General features: G+C 36.5%; 1 protein-coding gene across 1 annotated transcript in view; it reads left to right on the top strand.

Annotated features, from left to right (window-relative positions):
• Positions 1–17191, top strand: part of LOC131840667 (protein hu-li tai shao) — a 109539-nt gene that overhangs the window by 15520 nt on the left and 76828 nt on the right. Inside the window, exon 2 of the mRNA XM_059188845.1 lies at positions 9848–9902. The gene's annotated coding sequence lies outside the window, so the exon portion shown is untranslated. The remainder of the gene's footprint in view (positions 1–9847; positions 9903–17191) is intronic.

Genomic DNA, 17191 nt, shown 5'->3' with positions numbered 1-17191 from the left:
CCAATTCAAACGATCTAAATTACGACGGCTCTAGCCGAGGTTTGAACCCCCTAGCGGTGCCCTCAGAATGAAATCGTATCCCTCAGGGAAGAGTTGCCCTTCAGCCGCTCTTTAAGTCCTTCCTTTGGTTTGGAGTGCCATCTGCACTCACCCCCTATCGTCCGGTGAAGCTGTAAAGGTCAGCTGCGATTAGAATTAGAAAACCAACTGTTTTTCCAACTCTACCCCTCTGTGGTCCGGTTAGCGCACCGCTTACTCTATGGTCGCGAATTCATTCCTTGCTTATATTTATGAATATGGTTGTTTGTATCGGTCTGGGTGTTTTCTATGTATATTATTTATATATTTATAAATAAACATACGAAAGGTACACCAGTGGAGGAGGATAAGATAAGATCAGTTGTTTATGTATTTTTTTTTATGGTTGATATTTTTTTATTTTTTTATTTATAATTCTTTATTGCACCAATATTAAAAGTAGATACATAAAAAGAAAATAATATACAATACATTAAAGAAAGAAGAAAGTACAGAAGGCGGTCTTATCGCTAACGCAATCTCTTCCAGACAACCTTATGAAAAAGAGTATAAATAAAAATAAAGTAGTAGTAGTAGTAGTGGAAACAAGGTAACAAAATATAAAATATATATATAAACTTACTTAAATAAATTAAAATTAAAAAATACATACATACACATAAAAATTATACATACATATAAATATTACAAAAATAAAATTGATAATGGAATGGTGCACTCGCCTGCGCTAACGGTTTACGCTGGCTCAGGCTCTGGCTGGGCACCAGTGGAGGATGATAAGATGAACATGGTCAGGTCAGTTAGCCCATCGTCACAAATTCACCAGGAAGTTATCACGATGGTTTCCAGGGGGAACCGCGTGGAGGTCAACCTGATATGGTACATTGCTAGTAATGGGGTCATAAGTCCACATTAGTAACAATTCCCTTCCCCCCAGTTGTTTATGTAAGATAATGGAATGGTGAATACCAAAAGATACACCAGTGGAGGAGGATAAGATAAGATCAGTTGTTTATGTATTTTTTTTATGGTTGATAATGGAATGGTGCACCCGCCTGCGCTAACGGTTTACGCTGGCGGGGCACCAGTGGAGGATGATAAGATGAACATGAGGTCAGGTCAGTTAGCACATCGTGACAAACTCTTTACGAATTTATCACGATGGTTTCCAGAGGGATTCTTATGGAGGTCAACCTGACATGGTACATGGCTAGCAGTAAGATCATCCGCATAAGGTCAGGTTAGTTAGCTGTGGTAAATTCACCATGAATTTATCACGATGGTTTCCAGGGGGAATCTGACATGGTACATTGTTTGCAATAGAATATAATAGAAAATCATTTATTCAAATAAACTTAATTTCAGCACTTTTGAATAGTCAACATTTTTTGAAATCTACCGCTTATTCGGAAAGCTGTCTCATCACAAGAAGAATAAGCAAGAAACTTATGTGTTGCTCTTTTAAACAATCCTTGTAAGTTCACATTTTACAAGTCGAAACGTGTGAATACAAACTACCAACCAGCACTAATTTATTTAGGCTCAATGGGGTTATTGGCCCCCATTATTAACAATCCCCTTCCCTCCAATATATATATATATATGTTCTTAAAACACCATCCTGATCATCTATATGAATGGTGGTCCCCCACAGTGCGGTTTTCTAGAAACTTTCCCATGCACAACCACATTGTGGAATCACCTTCCAGCAATGGTATTTCCGAACCGATACGATATTGAAACCTTCAAGAAAAGAGCTTATTCCATTTTAAAAGGTGCTTATGAGCGGCAGTAATCACTTACCATCAGGTGAGCTGCATGCTTGTTGGTCGTCTGTGTTATATAAAAAAAGTGTCCTATACGTTGTCTAGTACTCCACATTGGTGCCGACTGTACCATAGATATGCGTCTGTTATTTATGGCTTCGGTATTAGATCTAGGTAGATTTAACGGCCATAGATTTTATGATGCAAATCATTTTTAAGTCAGTGTCATTGATCTTTACTCGATGTTTTTAATACAGTACACAAAAGCAAAAAACTGCAGATCCTCTAAAATGTGTCTTTCTATGATCTATACATATAAATAAAATTGGGGTGTCTGTTTGTATGTATGTACATTGAAATAACCGTTTTTTTATTACATGCATCTGAATATAAATACGGTACATACAAAATAACATTTTTTACAATTAATTATCTTATATATAAAATTCTCGTGTCACAGTTTTCGTTTCCATACTCCTCCGGAACGGCTTGACCGATTCTCATGAAATTTTGTGAGCGTATTGAGTAGGTCTGAGAATCGGCCAACATCTATTTTTCATTCCCTTAAATGTTAGGGGTAGTCCACCCCTAATTTTTTTTTTTATTTTTCAAAACTACCTTTTGCCGGAACAGCTAGTATAATATAAAATGAAATCGCTGTCTCTGTCTGTTCACTTTTTTTTATTTGTTCATTTATTTAAATGTATGTATGTCACAAATGAACAGCTGCATCATGATCTGGAGATAGACACTGTCAAACAAGAGATTTTAAAACAAACCAAATCATACGATGAAAGAATGACAAATCATCCCAACCGCCTGGCAAAGACACTGATGAAAGTGAGCCAATCTAGGCGTAGACTAAAACGCAGAATGCCTCAGGACCTTGTCAAGTAAACAGTGCATATATAAAGTAAAGTAGGATGTGTGTAACACATACCGAGCCTGTCACGACGAGATAACCCAACAAACATACTACTTAATGTTCAGTTGTGACAGATTGTAGTACACAAAAATAAATATTAAAAAAAAAAAAAACAGGCAGCTAATGGCCCCTATTATAAATACTTCACAGACTAACATACATATGAATGATATAATTATAAGAATAGAATAGAATATAAAATCATTTATTCAAATAAACTTACATTGAAGCACTTTTGAATAGTCATTACATTTTTTTAATCTACCGCTCATTCGGAAAGCTGTCTCATCACAAGAAGAACGAGCAAGAAACTTGCGTGTTGCTCTTTTAAATAATTTTATTATTACTGTACATTTTTAAGTTTAAGTGTGTGAATACAAACCACCAATTAGCACTAATTCAATTAAATACTCAAATAGAACAAATATTGAATATATAACCAACTGGTTAAACAATTAATAAGAGGAAATCAGTCATAGTGATTAGAGCAGACCAGTCCCTACAAGCAGCACCCATTCACGGGTATGGTAACTAACATTGACACGATGGGGGAAGGTGGATTGTTAGTTATGTGGACTCATGACTCCATTACTAGCAATGTACCATGTCATGTCAGACTTCCACGCGGTACCCCCTGGAAACCATCGTGATAAATTCCTGGTAAATTTGTCACGATGTGCTAACTGACCTGACGTCATGCTCATCTTATCATCCTCCACTGGTGCCCTGCCAGCGTAAACTGTTAGCGCAGACGGAAGCGCTATCCATTACCATCCCTTAAAAAAAACATTGACACGAGAATGTTATGTATTAGACATGTACGCCCGTACTAAGTTTCAACAGTCATAATATGAATCGCAAAGTATCAATTTTAGCCCTCCATAGCCCCTTCTCATTAGCTGCAGACAATGGCATTTCGTCGGCCATCACCTTGGTCATTGACCTTCATTGTCCCATGCATTGTCTATGCATGGCCCGAGGCACCATAAGAACCATAACATTTTCATTGTAACCTATACATCAATACATATAAATAAAATTGGAGTGCTGTTTGTAATATTGAAATAACCGTTTTTTACTACATGCATATGAATATAAATACGGTACACACACCAAAATAACATTTTTTACAATTTTTGTCTGTCGGTTTGTTACGGCTAATCTCTCAAATGGCTGGACCGATTTTGACGGGACTTTTTGGCAGGTAGCTGATGTAATAAGGAGTCACTTATAGTACTTTTATTTTAGAAAATTAGTTCAATTCCACGTGGACGAAGTCGCGGATGCAGCTAGTACATACATAATATACATAGAAAATATCCACATATGTATATTTACATGATTCCATTACATGGTGATTGTTAGCAATGGGAACTGGTAACTCCCATAGCTAACAATGTACCATGTTAGGTCGACCTCCACGTGGTTCCTCCACGTGGTGATGAATTATTGGTGAATTTGTCACGATGGGCTAACTGACCTGACCTCATGCTCATCTTGTCATCCTCCACTGGTGCCCCGCCAGCGTAAACCGTTAGCGCAGGCGGGTGCACCATTCCATTATCATACACAAAAAAAAAACCGCTACACCACCGAGACCGTAAAATGGTCAACACATTGATTGAATTTTCTGCCGTGTGGTAAATGCAACTCACGACCATCATAAGTAAAGCGGCTAAACCAGAGAGCTGAAATGGTCATAACATCTGACCTGAATGTGTTCACAGCATCCGATCTCTGAATTACGCGACCTCGCAATGTATTACACATCACAATGACATCAGTGATATGACGGCATCTGGACGAGGTCGAATTAAGGAAGCTGTGAGTGTTACAATTGTATTGGTGACTGGCTTTTGCCCGCGGTTTTGTTCGCGTGAAATTATTTTTTTTATTAGGTCACCTACTAGTTTTACATAAGTGTACTATACTAGCAGTACCCACGACTTCATCCGCGTGGAATTTAATAGACAAGTTTTTTTTTATTTATTTTAAAAACCAATAGCGAAATACAAATAATAACTAATAATTTGTACTTAAAAATAAGGCCAAGTAAAGGTTTTCTCACAATTGCAATATTCGGTATTACATCACTAAAGTATTAACATATTATTGTTCTGTTTATCCACAAGTCTAATTTATACAATACTAGATGTGCCCGCGACTTCGTCCGCGTAAATTGTCGATACTTCCATATAAGCTTTCATCTGCCCCTTTCAACCCTTTTTCGGATTAAAAAGTAGCCTATGTCCTTTCTCAGGTTCTAGACTATATGTGTACCAAATTTAATTTAATTCGGTTCAGTAGTTTTGTCGTAAAAGCGAGACAGACAGACAGAGTTACTTTCGCCTTTATAATATTAAGTAAGGATTAGTAAGGATAAAGCTTATACCATCTAATTTATGCAAATTTTACTAGTAACGGAACAATACTTCACATCATCATCATTGCCTTGCCTTTATCCCATTATTTGGGTTCGGCGCAGTATGTCATTCTCTTCCACTGCTCTCTATCAGTCGTCATATCTAAACATACTCTTCTTTTATTCATATCATCTTTCACACAATCCATCCATCTTTTCTTAGGGCGTCCCCTCCCTTTACATCCATACTTACAGAACAATACTTCACAGCATCTCAATTTAAGTTAATTAGAGAATTTTTCTAAAACAAAAATAGCCTAAGTTACTCCTTATTACATCAGCTACCTGCCAATAAAAGTTACGTCAAAATCGGTTCATCCATTTCAGAGATTAGCCGGAACAAATAGATAAACAAAAATTGCCTGAGCCGAGCCGAGTTTCGAACCTCTAGCGGTGCCCTCAGACTAAAGTCGTATCTGTCAGGCGGGAGTTGGCCTTCAGCCGCTGCATAAGTCCATCCTTTGGTTTGGAGTGCCATCTACACTCGCCATCTATCGTCCGGTGAAGCTGTGGCAAAAACATAAGTTAAGTTTATTTGCATAAAGGATTTTCTATTCTATTCCATTCCATTCTAGACGGTGTAATCAGAGGCATTATTATTCATGTTTATACGCGATTGTTATGTCTATCCGTCATCTTTTCTATTTTAATGATATATTAATGTTTTTTCTAATACTTACATCGTAGATTCCGCTTGTTTCTTGATGGGGTTAGTGTGATTCACAGCTAATCCCAAAAGCATTTGAGCGGTCCGAAAAAAAACGCTAAAACTACTGATCGGATTTTGATGAAAATCTCGACAGGTAATGAATTCCATAATGTAAGTGTACGCGGGAGGAAGCTCCTCTGAAACTGCTCTGACAGTCAAAATTGCGTTTATTGATCAGCATCATTGCCTTGCCTTTATCCTATTATTTGTGGTCGCAGTATGTCATTCTCTTACACTGCTCTCTATCAGTCATATCTGAGCATACTCTCCTTTTATTCATATCATGATGTCATGATGAGCAGCGATGGCTGGCTCATCCGGCATACTCGTGAACGGGTGCTGCTTGTAGGGACTGGTCTGCTCTAATCACTACGACTGATTTCCTCTTATAAATTGTTTAACCAGTTGGTTATATATTCAATATTTTTTCTATTTGAGTATTTAATTGAATTAGTGCTAATTGGTGGTTTGTATTCACACACTTAAACTTAAAAATGTAAAGTAATAATAAAATTATTTAAAAGAGCAACACGCAAGTTTCTTGCTCGTTCTTCTTGTGATGAGACAGCTTTCCGAACGAGCGGTAGATTAAAAAAATGTAATAACTATTCAAAAGTGCTTCAATGTAAGTTTATTTGAATAAATGATTTTCTATTCTATTCTATTCATCTTTCATACAATCCATACATCTTTTTAGTGCGTCCTCTCCCTTTCCATCCATCCACGTTCATATTATACACTTTCCATAAGACATGATCCTCGCATAACTTCCCAATATTGTGTTCATTACCCAAATTAAATTTGTCCCCTATGCTATGAAACAATATTTTATCGCGGTCAGTGAAGGCCATGCGGAAGTAGTGGTGTGCAGAAGTTAGTAGGTCTATAATTGGATTTAAGGATAATATATTCATCTGTACATATATATAAAATTGGAGTGTCTGTTTGTAATATTGAAATAACTGTTTTTTTACTACATGCATATGAATATAAACATATTTTACAATTTTTGTCTGTCTGTCTGTTTGTCTGTTTGTTCCGGCTAATCTCTGATTTGGCTGGACTGATTTTGACGGGTCTTTTTTTGGCAGGTAGCTGATGTTATAAGGAGGAACTTAGGCTACTTTTAGTTTAGAGATATTCTTTATTTTTTAGAAAAATAAAGTAAAATTCTACGCAGTCTGTAATTTCAAAACGTCTGTTTGTAATTTTAAATTAACTAAATGCATATGAAAGTTTCTATCGGCCTGTTTGTTCTTGCTAATCTATAGCCGCAGGTTCGATTCCTTGCTAGATACAAATATTTGTATTCATAAGTATGATTGTTTGTTCAAGGTGTTTTCCATGTGTGTTCTGAAATATAATAATAATAATCTCATGACAATTCACACACGCGGGAACTATGGAACTAAATTAGTAGGCCTAAATATAATATTTAGGTTAAGATAAAACATACCGATACGGAACTGAACCGCAATTAGTGTCCCTGGACTAAAATAGAAGGAATTACGTAATGTATTTATATTAAAGTAGTGGATCATAATATTAAATAACTAGCTACTACGTATTAATAACTAGTGTATATGTATTATATATATAAAACTTTCTCTTCAATCACTCTATTTAAAAAAAACCGCAATTAGTGCCCCGGGGGAAGGGGATTGTTAGAAATGTGGACTGATGTCCCATTGCTAGCAATGTACCATGTCAGGTTGACCTCCACGCGGTTCCCCCTGGAAACCATCGTGATAAATTCTTAGTGAATTTGTCACGATGGGCTAACAGACCTGACCTCATGCTCATCTTATCCTCCACTGGTGCCCCGACAGCGTAAACCATTAGCGCAGGCGAGTACACCATTCTATTATCATCCACAAAAAAAAAATACCATATCATCTTTCACACAGGCCATCTATCTCTTTTTCGGCCTAACTCACCACATTCTCATGTATATCATCTCAGCACGGAAGACGTCCACTGCTGAACAAAGGCCTCTCCCAAAGATCTCCACAACGATCGGTCCTGCGCTGCTCCCATCCATCGCCTTTCTGCGATTTGACCAGATCGTCGGTCCTTCCCACGCTGCGTCTTCCGGTCCGCGGTCGCCACTCGAGGACCTTATTGCGCAACGGCCATCATATGTATATATGTCAGGGTTACTCGTTTATTGCAAATTGCACGCCAATTGTGTAGAGGACACTAATGGTGACACCCGTCGCGCTTCACTGCCCGCACCAGATGACCAGAGTATCAGAGCGTGGCAGCAATTCGTACAATTGGTACCGACCTTTTGTCACATGTGAACAGGGATATCAACAGTACAAAAACCGACATTTGTACGACAAATAAGGAATTTTTAGCTTTTGTATTGTTTGAGAATATCTTCACCCTTAAGTCAGTTTGATGTTTTGATGTATGAAAACGTCATTTTTTTATATATTATAATAAATATTAGTTCAGTTTGGAACTAGATGGTCTTTTGTCACATGTGAACAGGGATGCCAACAGTACGAGAAATTAATACGGTTTTTTTATAGTACATTAGTTGTGCCTGCGACTTCGTCCGCGTGGAATAGTAACCTTGACCAAATAAAAATGTAAACAAAAAATCCAACAAAAAATTTTTTCATACCTGATAGTTTTTATTGGACGACAATAGCCCCTGAGCTAACGGTTCACCCCCTTAGTTCCGATGGTCGCGGGTTCGATTCCTCGCACGGCACAAATATTTGTTTTTATGAATATGATTGTTTGTATCGGTCTGGGTGTTTTCTATATGTTATATGTATGTATTTACGAAAAATATATACATCTGTGTTTTTGTATCAGTTATTTAGTACTCATAACACAAGCTTTAACTAGCTTAAGTTGGGATGTTATGGATATGAAATTTCGGATACGGATAGGTTTCGGATATATGAATGATTATTATATCGGATACGGATATGAAATTATTTCGGATTATCCGTTAGTTTCGGATAATTTCGGTTACAGATATTAATTTTTTAAGGAATTTCATAAGTATAATACAAATAGCTTATAAAATGGTTACATATCGTAATTCTATTAGACTCCGCCCCTATCCGATATTATCCGAAACTTTTATTTCGGATTCGGTTACGGTTACGGATATTTTTTTATATCGGATATCCGATAGTTACGGTTACGGATATTTTTTATATCGGATATCCGATAGTTACGGTTACGGTTACGGATATTTTTTTATATCGGATATCTGATAGTTACGGTTACGGATATTTTTTTATATCGGATATCCGATAGTTACGTTTACGAATATTTTTTTATATCGGATATCCGATAGTTACGGTTACGGATATTTTTTATATCGGATATCCGATAGTTACGGTTACGGATATTTTTTTATATCGGATATCCGATAGTTACGGTTACGGATATTTTTTTATATCGGATATCCGATAGTTACGTTTACGAATATTTTTTTATATCGGATATCCGATAGTTACGGTTATGAATATTTTTTTATATCGGATATCCGATAGTTACGGTTACGGATATTTTTTTATATCGGATATCCGATAGTTACGGTTACGAATATTTTTTTATATCGGATATCCGATAGTTACGGTTACGGATATTTTTTTATATCGGATATCCGATAGTTACGGTTACGAATATTTTTTTATATCGGATATCCGATAGTTTCGGTTACGGTTACGGAGCTTTCTAACATCCCTGGTCTAGATGGCGTTGTGTGAATTGTCCTGAGATTATTATTATTATTACTATTATCTGATTTTCTAAGCTTTTGGTGTTCTTTTACGCTTTGTGGCGTTTTTTTTTTCTCTTTATTTATTTAGGAGCTTAGCACAATAGTGAGCATGTTAGCTCCGTGCTGTCTTCTTAATCAATTACATAACATCTAAACTTTAAATTACTATAAAAACAAATATTACCTACTTTTGCTTTGGGCCGTTATTTTATTGTTATTTCTTTTATTGTTTCAGAGTTGTGCATGATTCCAGCAAAACGTCACTAATAAGTACCAGGACGACATATTAAGTAAGTGGTGTAACATTCTTATTTATTTATTTAAAACTTTATTTATTTATTTCAGGCAACTAGGCCCATATTATAAATACCTTATAGACTAACATACATATAATATAATATTTAAAAATCAATACAACGATATTGTCTGTGTGATCACTGCACTGAAGACGGCAATCTGCCACGGTAGCGCCGATACACCACACCTTTCGGCCAGTAGTCCTCTTTCATGAAGGTGGGCAGCAAGTCGGTAGGGACCAGGGCCACAAACGCTTTGAAACTCGCGTTGTGACTCGACTTCGGCTGCGTCACCCTCAATGTCAGGTTACTCTTGGTACGAATATAATCGACAATGTCCTGCTCCTTTTGATTTCGTACAATAGGCAGGCTTAATGCTAATGGCATTCTCTACCAGCCAACCTTAGGGAGTGCAGAGATACTCGAAGGCGGTTTAGTTTTAAGAAATTAAATGTAATTATATTAAATAGATATAAGATCATACATATACATGATAATATACTACATACAAACGAATTATGAGCATACATACATACATATTTATATATATTATAAACATACTACACATATAAATAAGATTCTTGTATTGAACCTAGACTTTTTTTCTTCTGGCTCCGACAGTATCTAGAATTTGACATCCGTCATACTCGTGAACGAGTGCTGCTTGTAGGGACTGGTCTGGTCTTATCACTACGACTGATTTAATCTTATTGTGTATTTATATTTGACCCTAATATATTAGTGCTGGTTGGTAGTTTCAAACTGTAAAATGTGAACTTACAAGGATTATTTAAAAGAGCAACACACAAGTTTCTTGCTCGTTCTTCTTGTGATGAGACAGATTTCCGAATGAGCGGTAGATTTCAAAAAATTGTCATGACTATTCAAAAGTGGTTAAATTAAGTTTATTTGAATAAATTATTTTCTGAATTTCCGAACTGACGGTAGATTTGACATATCATAAGAGTCTGTAATAGACCTACATGAATAAAGATATTTTGAATTTGAATTTGAATATGTACTATTCTATTCTTTTGTAAATAGTCGCTTTATGGGGGTATGACGCCATTATAAAATGTAGTAGTCTAGCCTTCGCTAGAAATAACCAGGCGTTTATAAATTGCCATAGATTCCGTCTAGTCGGCGTCTGTTGTAGACCAGAGACAGCGCAGAGGTGACACTTGTACGAGTAATTTAATGCCTACTAGAGACCCGTCCCGATGTCGCACAGATGCATTTCCTATCTTTGAATATCTCGGCTTGTTCTATACTACAACACGCATGTATTATACATATAAACGTTTATCTTGAACTAATCTATCTATTGCTGAAAACTGCATTAAAATCCGTTGCGTAATTTAAAAGATATAAGCGAAGAGACAACGGCGGAGACTTTGTTTTATACTATGTAATTTTTTTTATTTATTTATTTATATAAAATGTATAAAATAAAAGTTGCCTAAGTTGTAAGTTACTCCTTATAACGTTAGCTATTAGTGAGTGAAAGTCCCATCAAAATCGGTCCAGCCGTTTCAGAGATTATCAGGAACGATAGACAAACAGACAACATTTTTTAATATAAATTTTTCGATGTAATGGCCCTACTTTCGTATGCATTTCCTGAATAGATATTAATTAGAACTTACAAATTACACTTACAAACTTCAATTATAGTTAATTGTAAAGATTAGTTTTGCAGAGAATGTACAAGATGTTCGGACAATTCACACAGCGCCATCTAGTCCGAAGCTAAGCAGAGCTTGTGTTATTGGTACTAGATAACTGATATATAAATACTCAACCTGCAACCGTCGCTAGTAAAGCGATGTACTAAACCACTAGACCATCAAGACCTAAAATAATCTATAAAAAAGACTGAATTTTTTTTATTCCGTCTGCGGTATATATTCTTTAGTCACCCCCATGGTTCACGATACGCTAACAACCCTATTAAAATATTTATTCATATCCATACCGTAATGAAATGTAAGGGTGGCGCGGCGGCTGACTGAGTAATTGTATATTTTATCGGTTTTTTTAAATTGCATTGATTTTTATTACTGAAGAGAATTGTACAGTCTGATGTGGACTAGGTTGTTGATGATAAAAACACCTTTTGCTTGACCAAACTAGTTATATAGAATAGACAATCAAATAAACTTAATTTAAGCACTTTTGAATAGTCAACTTTTTTTTAAATCTACCGCTTATTCGGAAAGCTGTCTCATCACAAGAAGAATAAGCAAGAAACTTGTGTGTTGCTCTTTTAAACAATCCTTGTAAGTTCACATTTTACAAGTCGAAACGTGTGAATACAAACTACCAACCAGAACTAATTTATTTGGGTCAAATATAAGATTAAATCAGTCGCAGTGATAAGAGCAGACCAGTCCCTACAAGCAGCACTCGTTCACGAGTATGTATAGTATTTTTAAATTATACAATATCTTAATTACACTGAGCAACGTATAGCGCCTGTTAGACAATATCGTGGAAGAAAGTAAGATAAAAAGGAATTCAGTCAGTTTGTCTGTCTGTTTGTTCCGGCTGATCTCTGAAATGGCTGGACCGATTTTGACGGGACTTTTATTGGCAGGTAGCTGATGTAATAAGGAGTAACTTGGCTACTTTTATTTTAGAGAAATTCTCTAATTAACTTTTTTGTTAAATTTTACGCGGACGAAGTCGCGGGTATAGCTAGTATAATATATAATTATAACCATTCACAATCATATGGTACACCTTACTATGAACGTAACATGAAATAAAAAATATATCGCACGCATTAGAAGAAGACAAAACATAGAGAGGTTCCGGGAGCGGCGTTCCGCAGGACGCGTCCAATTGGGGTCGCGGCGGAAGCGCGCCGGTGCGGGAAGATGGTGCGATTTGAAATTCGAATCGGCGTTCGAAATTTGAATCTTTTTGTTCATTTCACATCTGACCGTTGACGTGGGCGGACGCGTTTGTTAATTAGGTGGCAATTTAGAGTTATTATAGCTTCAGTATTATGTCAGTCATAACCGTAAACTATGATGTAACGGATGCATATTTATATTGGGTTTATATTGGTCGACTAGTATTGTATGCAGTAATCATTAGAATGCATTTTTTTTGTTATAATTGGAATGACATAGCTGGCAGCATCCCCTCCGATCGATCCCTCGTCTAATTGAAACGGTAATAGAAATTACGACAGCGTAAGCCGAGGTTCGAACCCCTAGTAGTGCCCTCTTACTAAAGTCGAAGGTCAGGCGGGAGTTGGTCTTCAGCCGCTCCATAAGTCCTTCCTTTGGTTTGGAGTACCATCTGCACTCGCCCCCTATCCTCCGGTGAAGCTGTAAAGGCCAGCTGCGGCCAACAGCATTAGAGTCAGAAAAAAAAGCTGGCGGCGTACCTGACGGTAAGTGGTAATTATGTGTGGTAAGGTCACGTGACACCCGTGATACCATTGCGTAACCATTTCTGAGTACTAAGAGGCTTCTTATCCTGGCGACTGAAATAGCTTAGAGTTAGGTATGTAATAAGACGACTTTTGGGTCTTTGGTAACTTTGGTAAAAGTGTGATTTCTAATTAAATCACATTCATACCAAACAAGGTGACTGCTATGGTTGAACTGGCGTCTATCTATCTCTGTCTGCGTGTGTAGATAGAGCGAACCTCGTGCGCCTACGCACGGTCAAGGACCGATGAGTCATAGACTAGTAGAGTGCCCTTTAGTATTCACTGAGGTGATGAGATTTTCTTGCGTCTCGTATTTATCACGTAACTAGCAGTTTAGAGCAACTTCGTTGGCGTGGAATAACACAAAATATATGAGACCTAAAGTACCAGGACAACATAAACTTATAGATATATTTTGACGACCTCGGTGTTCTAGCGGTCTAGCACACCGCTTTACGTCCGATGGTCGCGGGTTCGATTCCTCGCACGGTACAAACATTTGTAGTCATGAGTATGATTGTTTGTATCTATTTACTTTAAAATCAATCCTTACCAATCCTTATTTCCTTACTAGATTTTCACGCGACTTCGTTCTCCAATTTAACTTTATTTTTCTGATATAAAAGTAGCCTAAGTTACTCCTTAGCTTACATCAGCTACCTGGCAATAAAAGTCCCGTCAAAATCGATACAGCCATTTCAGAGAAATAGAAATAATCTTTATTCAAATAAACTCATTACAAGCACTTTTGAATAGTCATAAGCCATGAATAGAGATTAGCCGTAATAGACAGTCAGACAGGCAAAAATGGTTAAAAATGTTATTTTGGTACCGTATTTATATTCATACGCATGTAGTAAAAAACTGTTATTTCAATATTACAAACAGACACTCCACTTTTTTTTAATTTATGTATAGATTAATATTATCGGATATAGTAGTGAATGGTACAAAATAGACACGGTCCACGACCTCCCATACAAACGTCTCATTCACAACGTTAATTACTGTAATTAATTTATGCTCAAGTTAATTAGCATAGCCACATGATACCCTATATAAAGTATAGAGTTCTCGAGTCACAGATTTCGTGTTTAAACTCCTCCGAAACGGCTCTACCAATTTTGATTAAATTTTATATATATTCAGTAGGTCTGAGAATAGGTTTATAAAAAGTTTAAGTCTTTAGAGAGGCTCACCCAAAAAATATTTTTTTAATATTTTCAACAAAATTTTGTATATATATTTATTATTGAAAATACGTATAACAAAATTTTCACCCTTCTATCACGAAGCCCTAATTTTAATTGTAATTTAATAGAAGAATTTAATTTTAATTTGATAATAGCCTTTTTGTTTTGCCATATAAATTAATAACGCTATAAAAAATAGGGGTTGATGATAGAAGAGTGAAAATTTAAGATTGTATGTATTTTTGTATGTTGTATCATAAAAGAATAGAAACTAAAAATTGTGTCTAAAAAATAAAAAAAAAAATTAGGGGTGAATTACCCCTAACATTTAGGGGGATGAAAAATAGATGTTGGCCGATTCTCAGACCTACTCAATACGCTCACAAAATTTCATGAGAATCGGTTAAGCCGTTTCGGAGGAGTATGGGAACGAAAACTGTGACACGAGAATTTTATATATAAGATGAAGAGGAAACATATACATATATATATATGTTTCCTATTCAGCTTGAAACTCCTTACCTAGCAACATGTCTTACTACATATCCAAATTTGTTATTGCGTCATAAATTAACATCTCAGTTAGAGGGGTAATCTTCATTCTGAAATAGGAACTAGGTGTTTGACCTTCCTCATAATACACGCGTTCATAGGTTTAATTAACATAATTAGGTAATTTTTTATGGCACGTTATATGTTTTCTGGTCCTCCTTCTTTTTTTTTACAATGTTTTCGTGTTACAAGTTAGTCGTCTGACGTCACTGTGTCTCTCAAACCATCTATATGTTTATGTTCTCCTGATACTTTCACGTTAGTTGCTACACTGTATTTCATAGCTTTTTTTTGACTACTCTAGTACTGTTGGGCGCAGCTACCATCTATATGTTCATGTTCTCCTGGTACTTTCACGATGGCTACACTGTATTGATTTTTTTTGGATTACTCTAATGCTGTTTGGTCGCAGCCGGCTTCAGCTTCACCGGACGATAGGGGGACGAGTGCTGATGGCACTCCAAAACAATGGAAGGTCTTGAGCGGCTGAAGGCCAACTCCCACCTGACAGATACGTCTAGCGGAATAGTAATTTCGATTCCCGTTTGAATTGGACGGGGAATCGATCTGGGGGCTACTGAGTGCGCTGGTGTGGAGCGCCCGGACTTAAGCCATCCACAGGACAAATGGACTATCCAAGGCAAAAAGAATTTTTCAATTCGAACCGTCGAAGTTCTTGAGATTAGCACGTTCAAACAAATAAACTCTTCAGCTTTATTAGTATAGACTTACGGTTGAATTTCAACCACCGGGCGATCATAAGTACATGTGAAATAGGTCCTATGGTGACACAGATATACCTACGCTATGGTGCAGTAATTGTACGTTGACCCCATATCGACCCGACTTACCTAGAATTGGGAATGATATCATTAGGGGTGTCGATATTGGAATTAAGTTTTTTTGATACCTACCCCTTACTATAGTGTATTCATATTTACCCTTTTATTATACCATTGGGGAACTTTATACAAAGTAAGAAGACGTTTGGGTTTATTGCTTCCAAGTAGTTTTTTTACCAGTGTGTGTAGTGTGATACTACAGTGAAAGTACCAGGACAACATGAAGTTGTAGACAGTTTGATTATTGAGATATATATTTTTATTATACCAGTGGGGAACTTTTTACAAAGTAAGACGACGTTTGGGTATATTGCTAGCGAGTAGTTTTTTTTATGAGTCTCTGTAGTGTGATACTACGGTGAAAGTACCAGGACAACATGAAGTTGTAGACAGTTTGATTATTGAGATATATGTTTTTATTATACCAGTGGGGAACTTTTTACAAAGTAAGACGACGTTTGGGTATATTGCTAGCGAGTAGTTTTTTTTATGAGTCTCTGTAGTGTGATACTACGGTGAAAGTACCAGGACAACATGAAGTTGTAGATAGTTTTATTATTGAGATATATTACAGTGAAATTACAGGACACAATGTGGAATTAGTACCAGGACAACAGGAGGTTGTAGATAGTTCGATTAACGAGATATATGACAAGAAATTACAGGCAATGTGAAAGAGTACCAGAACAACATGAAGTTATAGAAAGTTTGATTGGTGAGATATGTAACAGTGTAATTACAGGTTACAGAAGCTTAACCTTAGTCCTCGTAAACCACAGATGTCACGTGAAGACGTCATGTGTGTGGTAGCTGGTGTAATAAGGAGTAACTTAGGCTACTTTTGTTTTAGAAAAATAAAGTTGAATTCCACGCGGACGAATTCGCGGGATCAGCTAGTTTTGATATATAATTTTGATATGTAATTTTGGTATGTAATTTCCGATAAGTTTTTATACATACTGTTTAAATACATACATAACATTTGACGGCCTCGGTAGTCTAGCGGTCTAGCACACCGCTTTACGACCGATGGTCGCGGGTTCGATTCCTCGCACGGCACAAACTTTTTGTATTCATGAGTATGATTGTTTGTATTGGTCTGGGTGTTTTCTATGTATAATATGTATGTATTTACGAAAAAAAAAATATCTATGTATTTGTATCAGTTGTCTAGTACCCATAACACAAGCTTTAGCTAGCTTAACTTGGGTCTAGATGGCGCTGTGTGAATTGTCCTGAGATTATTATTAT

The sequence above is a fragment of the Achroia grisella genome, unplaced genomic scaffold, assembly GCF_030625045.1.
Source record: "Achroia grisella isolate CSIRO2021 unplaced genomic scaffold, CSIRO_AGI_Agris_v1 utg149, whole genome shotgun sequence".
NCBI classification, from domain to species: Eukaryota; Metazoa; Arthropoda; class Insecta; order Lepidoptera; family Pyralidae; genus Achroia; species Achroia grisella.
The sequence above is the reverse complement of the archived record's forward strand: the minus strand, read 5'-3'. Positions and strand labels throughout refer to the sequence as shown.